Raw genomic sequence first — 21,593 nt, 5'->3', positions numbered from 1 at the left:
TCCTCCCTTTTCCCCTCTCCCCTCTCTACCCCGACCCCTAAATCTAGCCTAGCTAGCCCCCAATTTTTTTATTTGCATACTTACTGCTCCTCTGGAGCTGAAGTAAACTCTGCGCGCCATCTGGTTGCCAGCGTGCGCTTCCCCAGGACAGTGGCTAATGGTGCTGTCTCGGCCCGTCCCTTTTGCAAGACTTGGCACTTCTGCGCTTAATGGGGGTAACGCGCTTTGCTAGGCCTGTTGTAAAATGTGTGCAGCGTGCACAAGGCCCAATCATGTGCATAAGCCCTGGTTGTTACGCGCCTGGCCCTTTTAAAATTGGGCCGTTAGTTTTCTAACAAAATATAGCTGCTCAATGCAAGGTTCCACATTGGGAGTCACCACACTGGAAAAGGATCTAAGCATCGTTGTGAATGGATAATATGTTGAACTCTTCTGCTCAGTGTGTGTGGCAGTGGCCAAAAAAGCAAATAGAATGCTAGGAATTATTAGGAAAGGAATGAAGACTAAAAGAGAGATTATAATGCCTATACATTGCTCCATGGTACACCGCACCTTGAGTATTGTGTGCAATGGTGGTCACTGCATCTCAAAAAAGATATAGTGGAATTACAAAAGGTACAGAGAAGAGCGACCAAAATGATAAAGGGGATGGACTGGCTCCCCTAAGAGGAAAGGCTAAAGAAGAAAGTGCTCTTCAGCTTGAAGAAGAGACGACTGAGGGGGAGATATCATAGAGGTCTATAAAATAATGAATGGAGTGAAACAGGTAAATGTAAATTGGTTGTTTACTCTTTCAAAAAGTACATATGCTAGAGGACATGCAATGAAGATACTAGGTGATAGATTTAAAACAAAATAGGAGAAAATATTTTCTTAATGCATAATTAAACTTTGGAATTCATTGCTGAAGGATGTGGTAAAAGCTGTTAGTGTAGCTGGATTTAAAAAGGATTTGGACAAGTTCTTGGAAGAAATGTCTATAAACCATTAATAAGGTGGATTTTGGAAAATCTACTGCTTATCCCTGGGATAAGCAGCATGGAATCTATCAACATTTTGGGATTCTACCAGATATTTGTGACTTGGATTAGCCACGTAATTTTCCTCTTTCTATGACGAGCAGGAATAGATAATGAACTGATGCTATGCTTTCTGCATTACAGTGATAGCAGACACCCAGGCTACAATCAACAGTTCAAAATCAAAGTCCTCATAGGCCACCTGGCTAAAACATTCTCTGAGATATGTACCCTATTCTAAAACTTCTTAGTGGATAAGTCGCTGACATTTTTTCAAGGAGAGAGAATTTTTTCACCAATAATTTCTTGGAAGTGTGGCCAATAGCAAGTAGCCTAGTGGCTACCTGAAACAGGACTATTGGTCTGATCCAGTATGGCAAATCATATGTTCTTATAAAAGCACAACAAAAAACATTGTTTCGGAATGTGGGCCCGCCCATCCTAGTGCCCCCCCCCCCCAAAAAAAAAAACACAAACGGAATTGCCTGCTCCCAACCAGAAGTAGCTTACTCCATCCATGCGGTTCCAGCAGTCCAAATAGGGCAGGAGTGATTCCCAGTTGCTTCTGATAGACTAGACCCCATTTTCAAAATGGTGCCAGCTGGTCCTGAGGCCAACGCCATTTTGTTGTATGGCTGTACACATATGGCCATACAACAAAATGGCACCATCCTCAGGGGTTTAAGGCCAATGCCATTGTGTTGTACGACTGTTTGCTGTACAGCCAAACAAAACAAAATGACGCAGGCCACAAGACTGGCTGGCACCTTTTTCAAATTAGAAACTGGCAAAGTCTGACTTAGTATGGCAATTTCTTATGTTTTTATTGAAAATTGCTTCTGGACCATTTTAACTACTGGAATGCCAAAGATAGGGTAAGCTATTCTGGGGATGAGGGAAATTCCATTTTTTAATTTCTGTTCACTGTGGGGGTTTTGGTGGCAGTAGCATTTTAATTTCTGTGCTGGTGGGGGGGGGGGGGGGGGGGGGGAGTTTAGTGGGTGGGGAAATCCTGGCCACTATATCTTTTTTAGTATTTTTGTTTTGTTTTCCAGAATTTTTTCTTTTCTCCATCAACAAGCAGAGCTAAATTAGCCATGACATGTGGATGCCGACATCAGACAGCACCAAATGGGACCCTTCTCTCTTAGCTCATAATTTTTGTTCTACTGAGCATGTGTGGGACTTCTCATGTGGGCGTTGCCTTGTGATCCCCTCAGTCTATTTTGTCTGACCACTAGCACAGACATGTAACCTATCTCTCTTTTCCTTATGTGATATCTCTTATAATCTTTAATAGTTCTAAAATTGTTTCTGTTACATTCCCTCACTGCCTCAGCAGCCCTCCATACTGTCAAGCTGTTCTACAAGCGACTTATCTTCCAGAGTTACCAAACGCATTAGCAGATTGCCTCTGCAGAATATTTTGCCCTCATGAATTCTCCCTACGTCATAGTCGACAGACTGTTCAAACTTTGGGAACATCCTTCAAACAACCTCTTCATCTTGGAGAAAGAAAAGTGGAAAGATTTTGTTCCATTCTACCCATCAAGCTTAGGTACGCTCATGATGGTTTTCTGCTCACCTGGAATGCAGATCTCATATATGCTTTTGCAATGTTTCCACTGATAGCCAACAGGGACTGGGCCCACCTGATACTTATTGCATCAGCATGGCCCAGACAAGAATGGTTTGCGTACTTGGAACAATTGTCCATCATTCGCTCGCGCGCCCCCCCCCCCCCCCCCATCCTTCTAGAGGCTAATCCAACCTTATTAACTCAAGAACAGGGTCATCTGTATCATCCGAACCTTTTGTCCCTCAACTTGACAGCCTGGATTTTGAGCACTCTCTGACTGCAACACTTTCCTTACCCAAGGAAGTTGAAGACATACTGGTGTCTGCCAGGAAGCCCTCAACTAGGATAGCTTACAACTTTAAATGGAAACATTTCTCATCCTGGTGTCAACAAAGCTCCCTGGATCCATTTGCATGTGAGCAAAGGACATATCTATGATGAAGGAGGTTAAGACTAGTTTACATGTCATATAGTTTCATGGGCGTATAGGTACAGAAAGGCCACCTGTGCTTGCAGAGAACCTAAGCCTGTTTTGCTAGCTTGACAGGCTGGAGGATTGCTAGAACTACAGGGAATGATTTACCCTCTTTCCTGAATCCTGAAAAATTATGACAGATGTAATGTACTTGGATTTTCAGAAGGCATTTGACAAAGTTCCTCATGAGAGGCTTCTAGGAAAAGTAAAAAGTCATGGGATAGGTGGCGATGTCCTTTCGTGGATTACAAACTGACTAAAAGACAGGAAACTTGCCAGGTTCTTATGGCCTAGATTGGCCACTGTTGGAAACAGGATGCTGGGCTTGATGGACCCTTGGTCTATCCAGTATGGCATGTTCTTATGTTCTTAACAGAGAGTAGGATTAAATGGACAATTTTCTCAGTGGAAGGGAGTGGGGGGTGGAGTGCCTCAGGGATCTGTATTGGGACCCTTACTTTTCAATATATTTATAAATGATCTGGAAAGAAATACGACTAGTGAGGTAATCAAATTTGCAGATGATACAAAATTGTTCAGAGTAGTTAAATCACAAGCAGATTGAGATAAATTGCAGGAAGACCTTGTGAGGCTGGAAAATTGGGCATCAAAATGGCAGATGAAATTTAATGTGGATAAGTGCAAGGTGATGAATATAGGGAAAAATAACCCATGCTATAGTTACACAATGTTAGGTTCCATATTAGGTGCTACCATCCAAGAAAGAGATCTAGGCGTCATAGTGGATAACACATTGAAATTGTCTGTTCAGTGTGCTGCGGCAGTCAAAAAAGAAAACAGAATGTTGGGAATTATTAGGGAATGGTGAATAAAACGGAAAATGTTATAATGCCTCTGTATCGCTCCATGGTGAGACCGCACCTTGAATACTGTGTACAATTCTGGTCGCCGCATTTCAAAAAAAGATATAATTGCGATGGAGAATGTACAGAGAAGGGCTACCAAAATGATAAGGGGAATGGAACAGCTCCCCTATGAGGAAAGACTAAAGAGGTTAGAACTTTTCAGCTTGGAGAAGAGATGGCTGAGGGGGGATATGACAGAAATGTTTAAAATCATGAGAGGTCTAGAATGGGTAGATGTGAATCGGTTATTTAGTCTTTCGGATAATAGAAAGACTAGGGGGCACTCCATGAAGTTAGCATGTGGCACATTTAAAACTAATCGGAGAAAGTTCTTTTTTACTCAACGCACAATTAAACTCTGGAATTTGTTGCCAGAGGATGTGGTTAGTGCAGTTAGTATAGCTGTGTTTAAAAAAGGATTGGATAAGTTCTTGGAGGAGAAGTCCATTACCTGCTATTAATTAAGTTGACTTAGATAATAACCACCACTATTACTAGCAACAGTAACATGGAATAGACTGTTTTTGGGTACTTGCCAGGTTCTTATTGCCTGGATTGGCCACTCTTGGAAACAGGATGCTGGGCTTGATGGACCCTTGGTCTGACCCAGTATGGCATGTTCTTATGCAGTTTAATTTTGCATAGGGAGGATAATTTTCACTGGTCCACAGGAAGCTAAAGTGTGTGTGTGTGTACAAAGTACATTCAGACTTTAGTATGAATTTTCAAAGTGGGCCTATATGCATAATTCTGCTTTGAAAATGTTCTATGACACAATGTTTGGGTAAGCACGGATCCAGTACAACATGCGCACACACACACATTTACACCTCAGAGGGCATTCCTGACTATTGGCACAAACTGCATCAGCACTAAAATAACTGCCTGACATTGACAAACTCAACATGGAACAAACAAAATAACTCTCATTTTCTCAGTGTTTTAAGTCATCACGATTAGCCAGCATAAGCTCCTTTCAATAGACACTGTTCCAAGCAATATGAAAAAGAAATGAAAACTAATAAGCAGCAAACAGATTTTCATATCATTTTTATTTCTTATAATTTAAGAATTGCCTTGGCTTCCCTCTCAACATTTTAAATTTGGCCTAATGACAAACATATATCCAAAAGTAGAAAGCTGAGAAAAATAATTGAACCCCAGATACTGTGATCCTTATTTACGAAAAAGATCAGCCAAGCCAATTGTTTCACTATTAGCAAGTGATATCAGGAGCTTACACAACTCTTTCAGTGGATGTCAAATAATAGGTGGAGCTAGTAGGTTTTCTTTAGTTCTGAGATGACGTCATTAGAAGATATTAAAATAGAACAGAAATCTTAGGAGTGTCCCAGGGTGTGGTAATATATGTCTGAAAACAGGTCAATTCTATTTTTGTCTTGCCAGCTCATTACCTGCTTGCCAGTTCACTGCGATTATCATCTGCTTTCTAGTGTCTTCTCCCTTTAATATTCCCAGACTCCACTGCATTTCAGTGGGGGAATAAATCATCTCCATCTAATCCAGGGTTTCCCAGACTGTGGGTCAGGACCCCAAATGGGGTTGCCTCACATGGTATGACTTTTCAGGTGCCAAGCAGCAGCAGCGTTGGTAGTGGAAGTCAGTGTGAGGACTGTGAGCCAGCACGCATTCACAGGCCTGGCTGTGGCCCTGCCCTTCCATGAGTTTCTGTGTTAACAGGAAGCCCTGAGTGAGAAGGCATCTGACTGCTACTATTTTTGCCCTGTTTCAGCATGTAGGGGATTTTTGCATCTTTGCTTTATCCCCACATTTTTGTGGGTTGTGGCTCAGGGGCATAAATTGCCTCTGGAGCATGTTCAGAGCCAGAGGGTAAGGAATTTACGATGGTGTAGGTAATTGCCTCTCCCAAAGAGACTTGATTCAAATGGGGTCTCTCTGCTTCCCTGGTGGTTGGTGCCTAAGGAAAGTGGAGTTTTTTTGGAGTTAGGAGAGTTATGGAAGATTGAAGAATTTTTTTAGAGTGTGGATTTTTGAACCAGTTTCCTGAGAGAAGAGCAAACCCCTGGTATCTTAAAGGATTGGATTCTCAATCTCTTACCTTTATGATCAGTTAACAGCAGAGGCTGGAGATTGTGGAATTTTGGGGACTTTGAGATTTTTGTAGAGACTGTTGGAGTTATCTGGTTTTGGAAGATCTATTTTTGAATAAGGGGATTGCTTTGTCATCTTGCTGGAACTTGAAAGAGGGTTTCCTACCTTCCATGGAGAAGGGATTCTAGAATTGGATACTGGTTCAGTTGGGAGAAGAACAACTTGAGGATTTAGCAAGGACAAAGAGACTATTGATTTTTTGATTATGACTTTTCTGATGCTAATTTTCAAACTTTAAGTTGAATTTTCTTTGAACACCATTCAAATATCAGTGACCAGGAAGACTGGGGTGAGTGTGATTTTTATCCATGACTGCAACAGGGTCCTGGGAAGTTAAACCTCCCTCCTGCTGGATGAACCCTGGTGGCTCCAGAGGCTCTTGTAAAACAGGTGGGAGATAAGGAGAGGTCCGGGATATAGAAGAGAAACTTTGTGACTCCCTCTAAATTCACTACACACATCAACTGGCGGGGTGAGGTTTACAACTGGATCACACGCCCCATACAGATTTTCCTTACTAATGCCGCTGCTGCCTGCAGATCACTGTCAGACTTAGGACCAACCTGAGGGAAGCAGAGGGCTGAGTGTGTGCCCAGGTCAGTGAAGATTTCACTGCTCCTTTATCCTCTTCTACCACTTAACCTAACCCCAGAGAAAAATGCTGCCATGTCATCATCCCACCAGTTCTCATTCATCTTTGACCCAGGGCCCAGAGGAAAATGTTGCTACTGACCTTAGCTGGGGAGATTTCTGGAGAGAGGGATCAGATGTAGGAGGGGTTTGAGGGCTGGATCAGATGGAGAGGGATTGGCTGTGGAGGGTGTGAGAGAGAGGAAATGACAGAAAATTGACTGGATGATGGAAGAGAGGAGTTGGAATATGAGAGAAGGGTTGAGGGGAGGAAATGAGGCTGGGAGGTGAGAGACTGGAAATGGGGATGAGAGTGAGGAGGGTATAACAGGATCAGTTGGGGCTTATATGAAGGCCTTGGGGATGAGAGAGTATCAGCTGCAGGGAAGCGAAAAGAGCTGGAGGGGATGGGTTGGAGAGGTGTGAGATGCTGAGAGATAATGGAGTTTGCTGGAGAGGAGAAGGTTGAGAGGAAATCTTCTAGAAGGGGGTGGATGTTGAGAGAAAGGACTGATTGGAGAAGGTGAAGTTTGAGAGGAGATCAGCTGGAGTACAGGGAGGTTGAGAGTGGAGTGATTATTTGGAAGGGAGCCCCAGTCCTGCTAATTTGTTTTGATTGTCCTCTGGGGGCAAGTGAATTTTCAAGGGCTAAAATGGAGTCACAGTGACTAAAGGTTTGGGAAGCCCTGATCTAAACTGGCTAGGATGCTATTAAGTTCACTTAGAGAATAGCCACTGCCATTAGCAATGGTAACATGGAATAGACTTAGTTTTTGGGTACTTGCCAGGTTCTTATGGCCTGGATTGGCCACTGTTGGAAACAGGATGCTGGGCTTGATGGACCCTTGGTCTGACCCAGTATGGCATTTTCTTATGTTCTTAGGATGCAGATGCCAACAGCTGAAGGCTATAACCAGGCCAGAGCAGACTGATTCTTTGTGGGTTCATAAGCAAAACTTCACAGGACATCAAATTGCTGGCAGACTGTGGGGAGTTCAGATGATGATAAAATGACTGAAGCACAATAGGAGAAGTTTAAGTCTATAATAAAATTAACCAGTTTGCACTCCCTTCCTCAGGTTCAAACAGATCCTTCATCCGATAAAAAGGTATGTCTCTCTCTACTGAGTTCTTCCAATTCTTTCTTTACAGTTTAAGCCCTGGGGCTGATTGAGGGAGGAATGTAACTAGGGACAGGAATATTTATAGATAAGGGCAGATGGGGCTGTTTCAGGCAGGCATATCTTACCTCATCTTCTGGACACTGTTTCAGCATTTTGAGATACCACACCTAGCTCTCCTGACAGCTTAAGCAACGTGAGCTGTTCTTTTCCCCCTAGAGCTTACTGCAGCATCCTGGGGTCTCATGATGTTGTGCAGGAAACTGCTATGTGTATTCCCATAGTTTTTCTCCCAAAAACTGACAGCAGGTACTTTTTATAGGGCTAAAATGATTTATTTTATTAAAAAAAAAATAAAAATAGGCTTTCTTGACTTAAAATCATTGTGACTTCTTTAGATGAGTCAGATATGGGCACCCCCCCCCTTCCCCAAGATATTCACACTGCTGCCACATTTCACTGTGTGAAATATTGGGAGTAGAAATGTCTGACCCTACTGACTACTATATGTAAGGATTATTTACATTTCTTATACCAAAGTAATTCATTTTTTAATATTGCAAAATATGGTTTACAATACCGTTCATATAATAATTAAGTTTCCCCTTTTTACCATTGTGATATATTTCATTCTTTTGGAGATATTAGCAATTTATATTTTTGAAAAACTGCTCTTACTTAGCCATCTTGACTAATATGACTGTAATTTCACTTGGATTCACTGATTTCACTTGGATTCTTGGGGTGTATACCATCTGTTCCAGGTGATTTACTACAGTTTGTCAATCAGGCCTACCACATCTCCCGCTCTCTCTCTCATTCACACACACTCACTCTTACAGACATATATACACACACACACAGGATTTCATTCTCACATGCTCTCTCTGTAATATGCAGGCTCCCATTCACACACAACACACACAGGCTTTTATTCCCAGAAACACACACACACACATACACAGGTTCTTGCTCTTATATGCAGACTCCCATTCTCACAAACACACACACAAGCTCTCTCTCACATGCTCTCTCACATGCAGACTCCCATTACCACACACATACACACACGGGCTCTCACTCTCACGTGTTCTCTCTTACATGATGTTCCAGTTCCCATACATGTAGGCACCCATTCTCACATGCTTTGTCTCACACACATGCTCTCACTCTTACATGCTGTCACATGCAGGCTCCCATTCCTAAAACACATACACACAGTCTCTCACTTTCACATACTCTCACATGCAGGCTCCCATTTCTCTCCCCCCCCCCCCACCCACACATGCTCTCTTTTTCACATGCTATCACATGGAGGCTCCTATTGCCACAAATATATAGACACACGGGCTCCTACTCTCACATGCTCTCTCTCACATGAAGACTCCCACACACACAGGCTCTCACTTTCATGTGCTATCACATGCAGGCTCCCATTCCCACAAACGTACACGCACACTGATTCCTGCTCTCACTCTCGCACTGCAGGCTCCCAGTCCCACAATATTACACACACACACACACACAACACAAACGCTCTTGCTCTCTCTTGCACATGCTCTCTTTCATTCACAGGATGCCATTTGCATATACATACATACATACACAGTCTCTCACTCTCACATGCTCTCTCACACGCAGACACCCACTTCCACACCCAAACACAGGCTCTTGCTCTCACTCTCACATGCTCTGTCACACCCAGGCTCCCACTCTCTCTCTTACATGCCCTCTCTCACACATAGGTTCCCATCCCCCCCCCCCCCCACACACACAGGCTCTCACTCATACATTCTCTTTCACATGCAGTTTTCAAATCCCACATACACCCAGGCTCTCACATGCTTGCTCTCACCACCATTCACAAACACATAGTCATATACAGGCTCTCAGCAGCCTTGGATTTCTCAGTAGGCACCTATTATGCCTGTACATATGACAGCAAAAATTTAGGGGCAGCAACCTGCCTAAGATTTGCTGCCTTCTATCTCTGCTGAATCTCATTCAACTGAGGTTATCCCTCTGCTACCCTGTAGCAGTCCCTTATAGGAGGTGGAGGGGTGAAAGTTTCAAAAGTGTCTTGTGGTGGCAAAATCCTAAATTAGTCCCTGGCTCTCACTCCCTCATGCTGTTCCACGTAGGCTGCCTCTTCCACATGCGCTCTCTGTTTCTCACACACAGGCTGTCACTCCAACATGCTTACTCTCTCTCTCTCACACATACACACACAGGCTGTCCATTTCCACATTCTCTCTCTCTTAGTTTCTCACTCTCAGTCCTTTATGCTCACTCTGTCTTTTCTTCTCTCTCTCTCTCACACCATACACACAGGACCAGAGATAAGATTTTGGCACCTATAGGTAGGGACAATAAAGTGAGGTCAGAATTCCCCCCAGGAGCTCAGACAGCTGGAATTTCACTATTTGAGATTGATGCAGTGGTGCATAGCCTTAAAGTAGTGGGAGAAGGTGCCTCTTAGGGCTAGATATTTGGCATCTAGAAAAAATGTGGCATCCCAGGCAGTTGCCTATGTTGCCTATATCTAAATCCGTACCTGCATACACACACACACGATCTCCACTCTCACATGCTCTCTCTCACTCACACATAGACTCTCCACTCCCATGTGGTCGCTCACATTTACACACACACATACACAGGTTCTCCACTCCACTCACACACTCTAGCTTCTTAGTCCCATGCTCTTTCTCACACACATACACTGGCTTCTGTGAGCAGTGCTGTATGGGGGCATATTTTATATATGTCATAGAACACTCTACTCACATCTAAAAAGCAAAACTAGATGTTAGTGCACATTATGTCCATTAGGGCGTACTACCTAGTTTTCTAATTTCGGAGTTAGTGCGCACCAACAAAAAATGTTACCAATGAGTTAAAAAGTGTCAATTGGAGAGCAGTTCATTAGCTAGAGATATGGTTCTGCATTCCCATTTGCTGTCTCCTTACTATCTACTTAGACGACTTAGTAGGGTGCACAAACTCTAAAATTGGAAAACTAGGTAGTGTGCACTAACGGATTTAATGTGCACTTACATCTAGTTTTGCTTTCTAGATTGTGTGTAGAGTGTTCTATGACATAATATAAAATATACCCCAATAGTCCCGTTAGTGCACACTAAGCCTGAAATTAGGAAACTGGTTAGCGTGCACTAACATGAAGTTAGGTGTGCACTAAGCCCCTTAGTGCGCACTAACTCCAAAATTAGGGGAAACTCGAAATAAATACCTCCCGAAACCATCATAAAAACGAAATTTGACAGATAATGACCCGAACGAAAACAAAATCAGTGCACATCCCTAAACCTAACATTGTGTAACTACAGCAAGGGTTTTTTTTCCCTATATGCAATCACTTTGCATTTGTCCATGTTAAATTTCATCTGCCATTTGGAAGCCCAATCTTGCAAGGTCCTCCTGCAAATTCATCACAATCCACTTGAGATTTAACTACTCTGCATAATTTTGTGTCATCCGCAAATTTGATAACCTTACTTTTCGTATCCCTTTCCAGATCATTTATAAATTTATTAAAAAGCACAGGTCCAAGTACAGATCCCCGAAGCACTCCACTGTTTACCTTTTTCCATTGTGAAAACTGACCATTTAATCCTTCTCTCTGTTTCCTGTCTTTTAACCAGCTTGCAGTCCACAAAAGGACATCACATCCTATCCCATGACTTTTTAGTTTTCTTAGAAACCTCTCATGTGGGACTTTGTTGAATGCCTTCTGAAAATCCAAATATACCACATCTACCAGTTCACCTTTGTACACATGTTTATTCACTCCTTCAAAAAATGTAGGAGATTCATGAGGCGAGACTTCCCATGGCTGTGTCCCATCACACCATGTCTATCTAAATGTTTTGTGATTTTATTCTTTATAACAGTTTCCATGATTTTTCCCAGCACAGGCTCACTGGTCTATGGTTTCCCAGATCACCCCTGGATCCCTTTTTAAATATAGGGATTCCATTGGCCATGTTCTAATCTTCAGGTACATCGGATGATTTAATGATAGGTTACAAATGAATTGAAATAGGTCTGAAATTTCATTTTTTAGTTTATTCAGAGCCCTGGAGTATATATCATCTGGTCCAGGTGATTTACTGCTCTTCAGTTTGTCAATCAGGCCTAACATATCTTCCAGGTTCACTGTGTGGAGGGAGTTCTGTATGTGTGGAGGAGCTGCCACATGGAGGGAGTTCTGTATGTGTGGGGGAGCTGCCACATGGAGGGAGTTATATATGTATGTGAGGGGGAGCTGCCACATGGAGGGGAGTTTATATATGTATGTGTGGGGGGACTGCCACATGGAGGGAGTTATATATGTATGTGTGGGGGAGCTGCCACATGGAGGGAGTTATATATATGTATGTGTGGGGGAGCTGCCACATGGAGGGAGTTATATATGTATGTGTGGGGGAGCTGCCACATGGAGGGAGTTTATATATTGTATGTGTGGGGGAGCTGCCACATGGAGGGAGTTATATATGTATGTGTGGGGGAAGGCCGCCACAGGAGGGAGTTCTGTATGTGTGGGGGGACTGCCACATGGAGGGAGTTTCTGTATGTGTGGGAGGGACTGCCACATGGAGGGAGTTCTGTATGTGTGGGAGGACTGCCACATGGAGGGAGTTCTGTATGTGTGGGGGGACCTGCCACATGGAGGGAGTTCTGTATGTGTGGGGGGACCTGCCACATGGAGGGAGTTCTGTATGTGTGGGGGGACTGCCACATGGAGGGAGTTCTGTAGGTGTGGGGGGACTGCCACATGGAGGGAGTTCTGTAGGTGTGGGGGGACTGCCACATGGAGGGAGTTCTGTTTGTATGGGGGGACTGCCACATGGAGGGAGTTCTGTATGTGTGGGGGGACTGCCACATGGAGGGAGGTTCTGTTGTATGGGGGGACTTAGCCACATTGGGGAGTTCTGTAGGTGTGGGGGACTGCCACATGGAGGGATTATATATGTAATGTATGGGGGACTGCCACATGGAGGGAATTCTGTATGTATGGGGGGACTGCCTCATGGAGGGAATTCTGTATGTATTGGGGGGGACTGCCTCATGGAGGGAATTCTGTATGTATGTGGGGGGACTTGCCTCATGGAGGGGAATTCTGTATGTAGGGGGGGCTGCCACATGGAGGGGAATTATATGTATGTATGGGGGGACTGCCTCATGGAGGGAATTCTGTATGTATGGGGGGCTGCCACATAGAGGGGATTATATATGTATGTATGGGGGGACTGCCTCATGGAGGGAATACTGTATGTATGGGGGGACTGCCTCATAGAGGGAATATATATGTATGTATGTATGGGGGGACTGCCACATGGAGGGAATTCTGTATGTATGGGGGGGACTGCCACATGGAGGGAATTCTGAAGGTATGGGGGGGACTGCCTCATGGAGGGATTATATATATATATGTATGGGGGGACTGCCTCATGGAGGGGGTTCTGTATGTATGGGGGACTGCCACATGGAGGGATTATATATATATGTATGTATGGGGGGGACTGCCACATGGAGGGATTATATATGTATGTATGGGGGGACTGCCACATGGAGGGAGTTCTGTATGTATGGGGGGGGACTGCCTCATGGAGGGAATTCTGTATGTATGGGGGGGACTGCCTCATGGAGGGAATTCTGTATGTATGGGGGGCTGCCACATGGAGGGGATTATATTAGTTGGGGGACTGCCTCATGGAGGGATTCTGTATGTATGGGGGGCTGCCACATAGAGGGATTATATATGTATGTATGGGGGGGACTGCCTCATGGAGGGAATACTGTATGTATGGGGGGACTGCCTCATAGAGGGAATATATATGTATGTATGGGGGACTGCCACATGGAGGGAATTCTGTATGTATGGGGGGACTGCCACATGGAGGGAATTCTGAAGGTATGGGGAGACTGCCTCATGGAGGGATTATATATATATATGTATGGGGGGACTGCCTCATGGAGGGGGTTCTGTATGTATGGGGGACTGCCACATGGAGGGATTATATATATATGTATGTATGGGGGGACTGCCTCATGGAGGGATTATATATGTATGTATGGGTGGACTGCCACATGGAGGGAGTTCTGTATGTAAGGGGAGACTGCCTCATGGAGGGGAATTCTGTATGTATGGGGGGACTGCCTCATGGAGGGAATTCTGTATGTATGGGGGACTGCCTCATGGAGGGGGTTCTGTATGTTTGGGGGGCTGCTACATAGAGGGAATTCTGTATGTATGGGGGCTGCCACATAGAGGGATTATATATGTATGTATGGGGGGGACTGCCTCATGGAGGGAATTCTGTATGTATGGGGGGACTGCCTCATAGTAGAGGGATTATATCTGTATGTATGCGGGGACTGCCACATGGAGGGAATTCTGTATGTATGGGGGGACTGCTTCATGGAGGGATTATATATGTATGTATGTATGGGGGGACTGCCTCATGGAGGGAATTCTGTATGTATGGGGGCTGCCACATAGAGGGATTATATATGTATGTATGGGGGACTGCCTCATGGAGGGGATTCTGTATGTATGGGGGGACTGCCTCATAGTAGAGGGATATATCTGTATGTATGCGGGGACTGCCACATGGAGGGAATTCTGTATGTATGGGGGGACTGCTTCATGGAGGGATTATTATGTCTGTATGTATGGGGGGACTGCCTCATGGAGGGAATTCTGTATGTATGGGGGGGACTGCCTCATGGAGGGGGTTCTGTATGTATGGGGGGACTGCCTCATGGAGGGGGTTCTGTATGTTTGGGGGGCTGCTACATAGAGGGAATTCTGTATGTATGGGGGCTGCCACATAGAGGGATTATATATGTATGTATGGGGGGACTGCCTCATGAAGGGAATTCTGTATGTATGGGGGGACTGCCTCATGGAAGGATTATATATGTATGTATGGGGGAGACTGCCTCATGGAGGGAATTCTGTATGTATGGGGGGCTGCCACATAGAGGGATTATATATGTATGTATGGGGGGACTGCCTCATGGAGGGAATTCTGTATGTATGGGGGGACTGCCTCATGGAAGGATTATATATGTATGTATGTATGGGGGGACTGCCTCATGGAGGGAATTCTGTATGTATGGGGGGACTGCCTCATAGTAGAGGGATTATATCTGTTTGTATGCGGGGACTGCCACATGGAGGGAATTCTGTATGTATGGGGGGACTGCTTCATGGAGGGAATACTGTATGTATGGGGGTCTGCCTCATGGAGGGAATTCTGTATGTATGGGGGGCTGCCACATAGAGGGATTATATATGTATGTATGGGGGACTGCCTCATGGAGGGAATTCTGTATGTATGGGGGACTGCCTCATGGAGGGGGTTCTGTATGTATGGGGGACTGCCTCATGGAGGGGGTTCTGTATGTTTGGGGGGCTGCTACATAGAGGGAATTCTGTATGTATGGGGCTGCCACATAGGGGATTATATATGTATGTATGGGGGGACTGCCTCATGGAGGGAATTCTGTATGTATGGGGGGACTGCCTCATAGTAGAGGGATTATATATGTATGTATGGGGGGACTGCCTCATGGAGGGAATTCTGTATGTATGGGGGGACTGCCTCATGGAGGGGGTTCTGTATGTATGGGGGCTGCCACATGGAGGGATTATATGTAGTGGGGGGACTGCCTCATGGAGGGAGTTCTGTATGTATGGGGGACTGCCTCATAGAGGGGGTTCTGTAGGTTTGGGGGGGCTGCCACATGGAGGGAGTTCTGTAGGTGTGGGAGGTAGGATAGCCTCAGTGGAGGTAGGGGTCCTTTTCAGCGGGTTGCCTCAATGGAAGTGGACCACACTGGGGATTGTCGGAGAAATTGAGGTCCACTGTACCCTTCTTTTAAGTATCGGGGGTGGTGGGAACTCGGGGCCTGTGTTTTCCTCACTAGGCTACAACAAGCACTTTACACTGCCGGGGAACTTTTAAAATTAACGAAATTAGCGCAAATTATGTTACTGTACATGAGTTTGTTACTCATATTACTTATTCATAAGCAGTATTAGCATACCTTTGCATGTTAGGCAACCAATTTAAACGTTTTCACATTAGGCCTTGTTACGTCTGCATTAACATTGATGCAGACTAATATGGAAGTGAGAGTTAACTGAAGCAAACACTGAAAGTGCAGTAAGGTCTAGGTTAGGGCTGATGTAAGTTATTGTCATAGACTGCTGAGGGTCTGAGTCAGTGAGGCTTTTCACCCATTGGTTTTTATGGATAAAATGTTTTTAATGACTCAGGCCCATAATCTTTGTGTTTAGAATTAATGGCTGTGTTTTATTTATGCTGGAGGACTGAAACAAAAGTTTAAGCTGACTTACACCATGCTGCTGTTGACTCATACAATGTCTTTTTTTCACTCCTATGTTTTTTTTTCTCCAAATTCTGAACAATACTTATCTTCATTAAAATCTTAGGCGTGTGGTTCTTTAACATTTTTATCTGTATTTGTCACTGAACCGGCTGAAGGCAGCAGCATACTCTGTGCAGTGTATCATTAATTGTTTATTAGCTTCTTGATCATGTTAACCGAATGCTTCCAGGAGCTTTGCTTTATTCAAAGAAAACAAACAAATAGGGCTGGCCAGGAGGCCGGAAAACAGCCCTGCATTTGCACTGGGGAGGGCTCAGCAAGCAGAGCAGGCTACTGCTTATCTCCTGCCTCCTGCTCAGGAGAAGCAATTAGATGGGGAACAGCAGGAATCTCTCTCTCTCTCTCTCTCTCAGCTTAAGAAAATTTTAAAAAAGGTGAATTGTTTACTTAACACATTTTTTCACACTGTCAATCACAAACTAGAAATTTTGGTCCAAGGTATGGGGTGATTTATTTTCTTAAATTAAATAATATGTATACACTATTGCCTTTATTGTGGTCGGATTGCACAAGAGTGCTTTCGTTTTGCTGTTTCAGCCTTTTTAGACACGTCCCCCTTTCTTGTGATTAATAGGCACCTTTTGTATGTTTTCAAAAAATTTGTTATAATAAAAAAAACAATGGTGAATTTCTACACGAAGTTGGCCAAGTTCCACCTAGCATTTTTCACACTGTCAATAACAGTATTATATTTTCCTAATTTTCCTTAAGATCACGCCCATTTGGGTGAGTGACAGATACCTTCATAAGTTGTCTAAGTTTAAAAAAAAGGTGAATTTTTTTACTTATTTGGGTATTCCTTACTTAACACATTTCCTCCACACTGTCAATCACAAACCAGAATTAATAAAAAAAAATTGCCTTTTCTTAGTAGTGAGATTTTTGTAGATACACCCCCCTTGGGCTTGGAGCCTTTTTGCACTATTTAAAAACCACAGGTAAGAGAGCACAAATATACGATAAGAGGGGAGACTACACTGCTGAGCATTATTGAATGGGTAAGATATCTTTTGATTTTGGATGTTCTCTTCGGTAAGATGTTTAAATATCCCGCTAGAGATTTAAGACTACATTTATTTATAGCCGATCACGCTTTACAGCATACCTTTAATACCAGGCACCAATTTGTGATATAATTTTCAAAAACCTTTTTTATATAAAAAAGAATAAAATAATTAGTTCATAAAGACTTATACCAATAACATGTTTGTCTTTTAAATACTTACCGTGAATTGAGTTTTTGTTTGGTTTTTTTAAATTTTTTATTTATTAATGTTTTACATTAATACACAAACTATTGTGATTGAAAGAATGGTTACATAGCTATTCCCCTGGCAAGAAAATATACACAAAATGTAATATAACAATACCATCAATAATAATTAAGCAATTTGGGGGAGTAATGGAAACCTATAAAGCGCATCTTCAAAGTAACAAGAAAAAAGAAATATTAAGGAGGCCGATTCCCCCACCGGTACATTTCTACTTAGCGCCCACTGTTACTGACTATGTCGCAGATAACTGATGAGAATCAATAAAAAACGAAGTTGTGCAGGTTCAAAAAAGACATATACGGAGTCCTTGTACTAGACTACGGCATTTGCAAGGGTACCGAAGCAGAAACTTGAACAAATAGCCATCACTTCTTCTTTCATTTGCAGAAATTTTTCCTCCTTTCCCTGAGTTGACCTCGTGATGTCAGGAAAAGCCAAACCTTTGGCCGAAGAATTCTATGGATCTATTTGAAAGAATAACTTTAGTATGTTGTTCTTCTCAGACAGAAACGCAAAAAGATACAAATAAGGTCCCCTCTCTTGACCATGTCCTCATGTGAGAGTTCCAATATACCAGTTATATTCAATGAAGCCTGCTGCGCTTGATTTTGCTGTTCATCTCTCTTTGATGGACCCAAAAAGCAAGCGGTAGCCGATCCAGTGGAACTGTGTAAGCAGTGACGACAAGGAGAATCGGATGATAGCAAGCCCTTTATTAAATGCCCGACTCTGGCCGAGTTTCGCTCCCTTGCACAGAGCTGCCTCAGGGGCAATTCATTTATCCAGGACTTGGTTTGATCAATGTGGAGGATATCAGATTGATTATACCTTGGTTGCAGATGAATTCTTTTTCAGATTGATAGGCTTTCTCTTATCAACACAACGTTGTTGCGTGATACCGACGTTGGAGTGAAAAAATGTTCCATAAATAGCAAATGCAACAACGAGCCGTCTCTCAGCTAGTTGATATCCTCCACATTGATCAACCAAGTCCTGGATAAATGATTGCCCCTGAGGCAGCTCTGTGCAAGGGAGCGAAACTCGGCCAGAGTCGGGCATTTTAATAAGGGCTTGCTATCATCCGATTCTCCGTGCCATCTCTCTTTGATGGCATATAATATACCTTAGTAATTAATGGAGCAGCCTCTAAAGGACTTTCAATATCACATTTAAGTATTTTTTAAAACAATTCTAACGGCGTTATATGAGAAATCACTGGAAAATTTAAGACTCTAATATAGTAGTACTCTAATCGTGTTCTCGCATGTTTTCTATTTTTTTTATCAATCACGGTCTCTCTTTGTATTGAATGGTATTGAAAACTTTCCAGTTTTTTGACTTTCTCTTCAATAATCTTGAATCTTTGTTCTTGCTGCTCAGCTCTCCTTTCATGGTGGTCACTACTGCGTTATGTGAGTCCACACACATCTTAGACCAGATTAATAACAGCGTTCTCAATGGCAGCTAAAGCGTCCCATATAGAATCCAATCGTTACAACCACCTCAGGCCTTACTAGGAAGGAGGTTAAATGTCGAGACTCACCACACTGTGCTCCAGTAACAGTCTCTCTTCCCTCAAACAGCGACGGGCCGGGCAACGATGTCCCCAGCAATGATGTTCCCTCCGGTCTCTCTCTTCCTGGGCACAAGGCCCCACGAGGTTCCCCTGCGAGGTGGCCTGCATCTTCTCGCGGCTCTCCGAACGCTGTGGTGGGGAGGGAGTCTCGGGTGCGCCGGGACTTAACGAGATTTCATCGGCCTGGGACCTAGACGTACGCTCCACGTCCCTGTCCACCGCGGCCAGCCGTCCCGTCTCTCTCGGTTGGGGTGTCGAGGTGAAGAAGGCAGGTTATTGTAGCCTGGGGCTGAATCTCCTGAACCAGGGAGTCACCATGTTTTCACGGAGCCGTGCTTTTCCGCTTAGTATGGGGCATTTTAATGCAATTTTTCCAGGCAAATAATTCTTTTAAGTGGAAAAAGAATCGGAACTCTTGCCTTCCCATACCTCTCAAGCGGCCACCATCTTAGATTATTCTCCCCTCATTTGCCACCGTGAATTGAGTTTATACTTGTTGTTAGATTGACCATAGCATGCTAGAGAGCTAGTGCTCGGTGCAGTGAACGGCACAATTAGTGCATGCAGTATTTATTCACCAGAAGATATAATGAACAACGAAGCTACTGTGTTAAATCATTTCGGATTGACAAAGATACACATAGAGGGGCAGATTTTCAAAGGGATACGCGCATACCCCCCGAAAACCTGCCCCCAAGTTTCCCCTGCGTGCGCCGAGCCTATGTTGAATAGGCTCGGTGGCGCACGCAAGCCCCTGGGGGGAGCGTGTTGGGGTGTGTCGCCGCGGCGTGTCATCTGGGGGCATGGCCGCAGGCGTGGTTCCGGCCCGGGGGCGTTTCGGGAGCATGGCCGAGGCCTTCGAACTGCTCCCGGGCCGGGGAATTGCGCAGCCGGTGCGCGCGAGTTACGCCGGCCTCAGGCAGGTGTAACTTTTGCAATAAAGGTGGGGGGGGGGGGGGGGGGGGTTTACATAGGGCTGGCGGGGTCTAATCAAATCTTTCTTTAACATTGAAGAAACAAATAGCAAGTCCCCATCTGGCTGCTGAACTTCTGTACAGGCCTCAGCTTCTCCGGCACTGACTGGTTTTATTGAGGGCCTCAAAGGACCTCCATGATCATCCACACTCTCCTCCTTTGGATCGCCAAGATCTCCTTCCTCTTCTCCGGGCATTGAAAAAATCAAATCAGAGTGTCTCACCTCAGCCGGGTTCTCCGGGGGCCTTCGATCCTCTGGGGGCAAAGTTGTTTGGAGCTCATGTAGGGGGATGGTTCCAGCTTCTTCTCGTTCCCCCTGCTGCGAGCCGACTCCCAGAGTGCTTGCTTCTCTGATTACATGAGCGTCCATCGGGCCCCAATTAGGGAAAACTGAGGAAGCAGGCTGAGCTTCACTTTCTTTAGCTCGCCTCTTCCTCACTGTATGCGGCATTATACTAAAATCCGAAGGACAGGCCGACGGAGTGATCTCACACCCGTCCGTTCAGATCCGCCATCTTGGATCCTCCTAAATAGCATTTTTAACTTTATAGCCAGAGGCTCAATTACCAGGGTGATCTGACACCATCTATGAACACAGCTCAAGGGGAATTATATAAAATTTCTCTCCAGCCCATATTTTTTAAGTAGCCATGTAAGAGCAGAAGGCAAGGAGGGCAACTGCAGCAGAGGGAACACTGCCACCAGCTCATTTGCAGGGGAGGGGGGCCTTCCCCTCTCCAGCAGAGAGAGAGAGAGGCTTAGGCTAGCAGTGCAATCAGATTAACTTCCTTCCCTGCTGCCTCCTCTCTTGTTTCCTGTGGCTAGGATCAACCATAGGGAGAAGAAGGCCTGCTGAGCTGTTGTCCTGCCTCCTGCAGCTGATTGGTTGTTGTGAACAGAATGAGCCAATCAGTTGCGGGAGGCAGGAGAAGGAGCCTCCTCCTAGGCAGGACTTCTTCCATTTTCTGTATTGGTCTGCAGGAGGGGAGAGGAAGGGGGATGTACTGTTTTTGGGGAAAGTGTGTTGAGGAGATGTGGTGAGAGCATAGAGAAAAAGGAATGCCCTGTGTGCAGCCAGGAGGTGTGAGCACAAGAGAGGAGGGAGTAAACTAGGGGAAGGGTTAAAACACTGGGATGAAGAACAGTGAGAACACATGGGAGGGAAGACAGAAATGCCCTGGGGAGGGGTAAGTAGTGAAAATATTGGGCAGGAGCTTTTGTGTGAAAACCCAGACCAGGGGGAGGGAGTGTGGGGTGACAGCATTGGGTGCAAGGTAGGGGTTTGAGGAGTATGAGATAAGAATACTGGGCAGGGATAAGAATGGGGTGAGAGCAGTGAGTGGGGGAGGAGTGAAGGATGAGAGCACTGGTCAGGGAGAGAGAGAATTAAGAGCAGGGGACATGGGGTGTGAGCCCTGAGAAGGGGTGGGTAGGGTGTAGAATGAGAGTACAGGGATGAGAATATTAGGCAGGGAGCCATGACCGGGGCAGAAGGGAACATAG

General features: G+C 44.6%; 1 long non-coding RNA gene across 1 annotated transcript in view; it reads left to right on the top strand.

Moving 5' to 3' along the window:
• The window catches only part of LOC115075110, a 77,715-nt gene that overhangs the window by 17,504 nt on the left and 38,618 nt on the right, over window positions 1-21,593 (top strand). Inside the window, exon 2 of the long non-coding RNA XR_003852429.1 lies at window positions 7,782-7,811. This is a non-coding gene — a long non-coding RNA (uncharacterized LOC115075110). The remainder of the gene's footprint in view (window positions 1-7,781; window positions 7,812-21,593) is intronic.

Source organism: Rhinatrema bivittatum, chromosome 1 (genome assembly GCF_901001135.1).
Source record: "Rhinatrema bivittatum chromosome 1, aRhiBiv1.1, whole genome shotgun sequence".
Classification (NCBI taxonomy): Eukaryota; Metazoa; Chordata; class Amphibia; order Gymnophiona; family Rhinatrematidae; genus Rhinatrema; species Rhinatrema bivittatum.
This window is presented reverse-complemented; position numbering and strand designations above follow the sequence as displayed.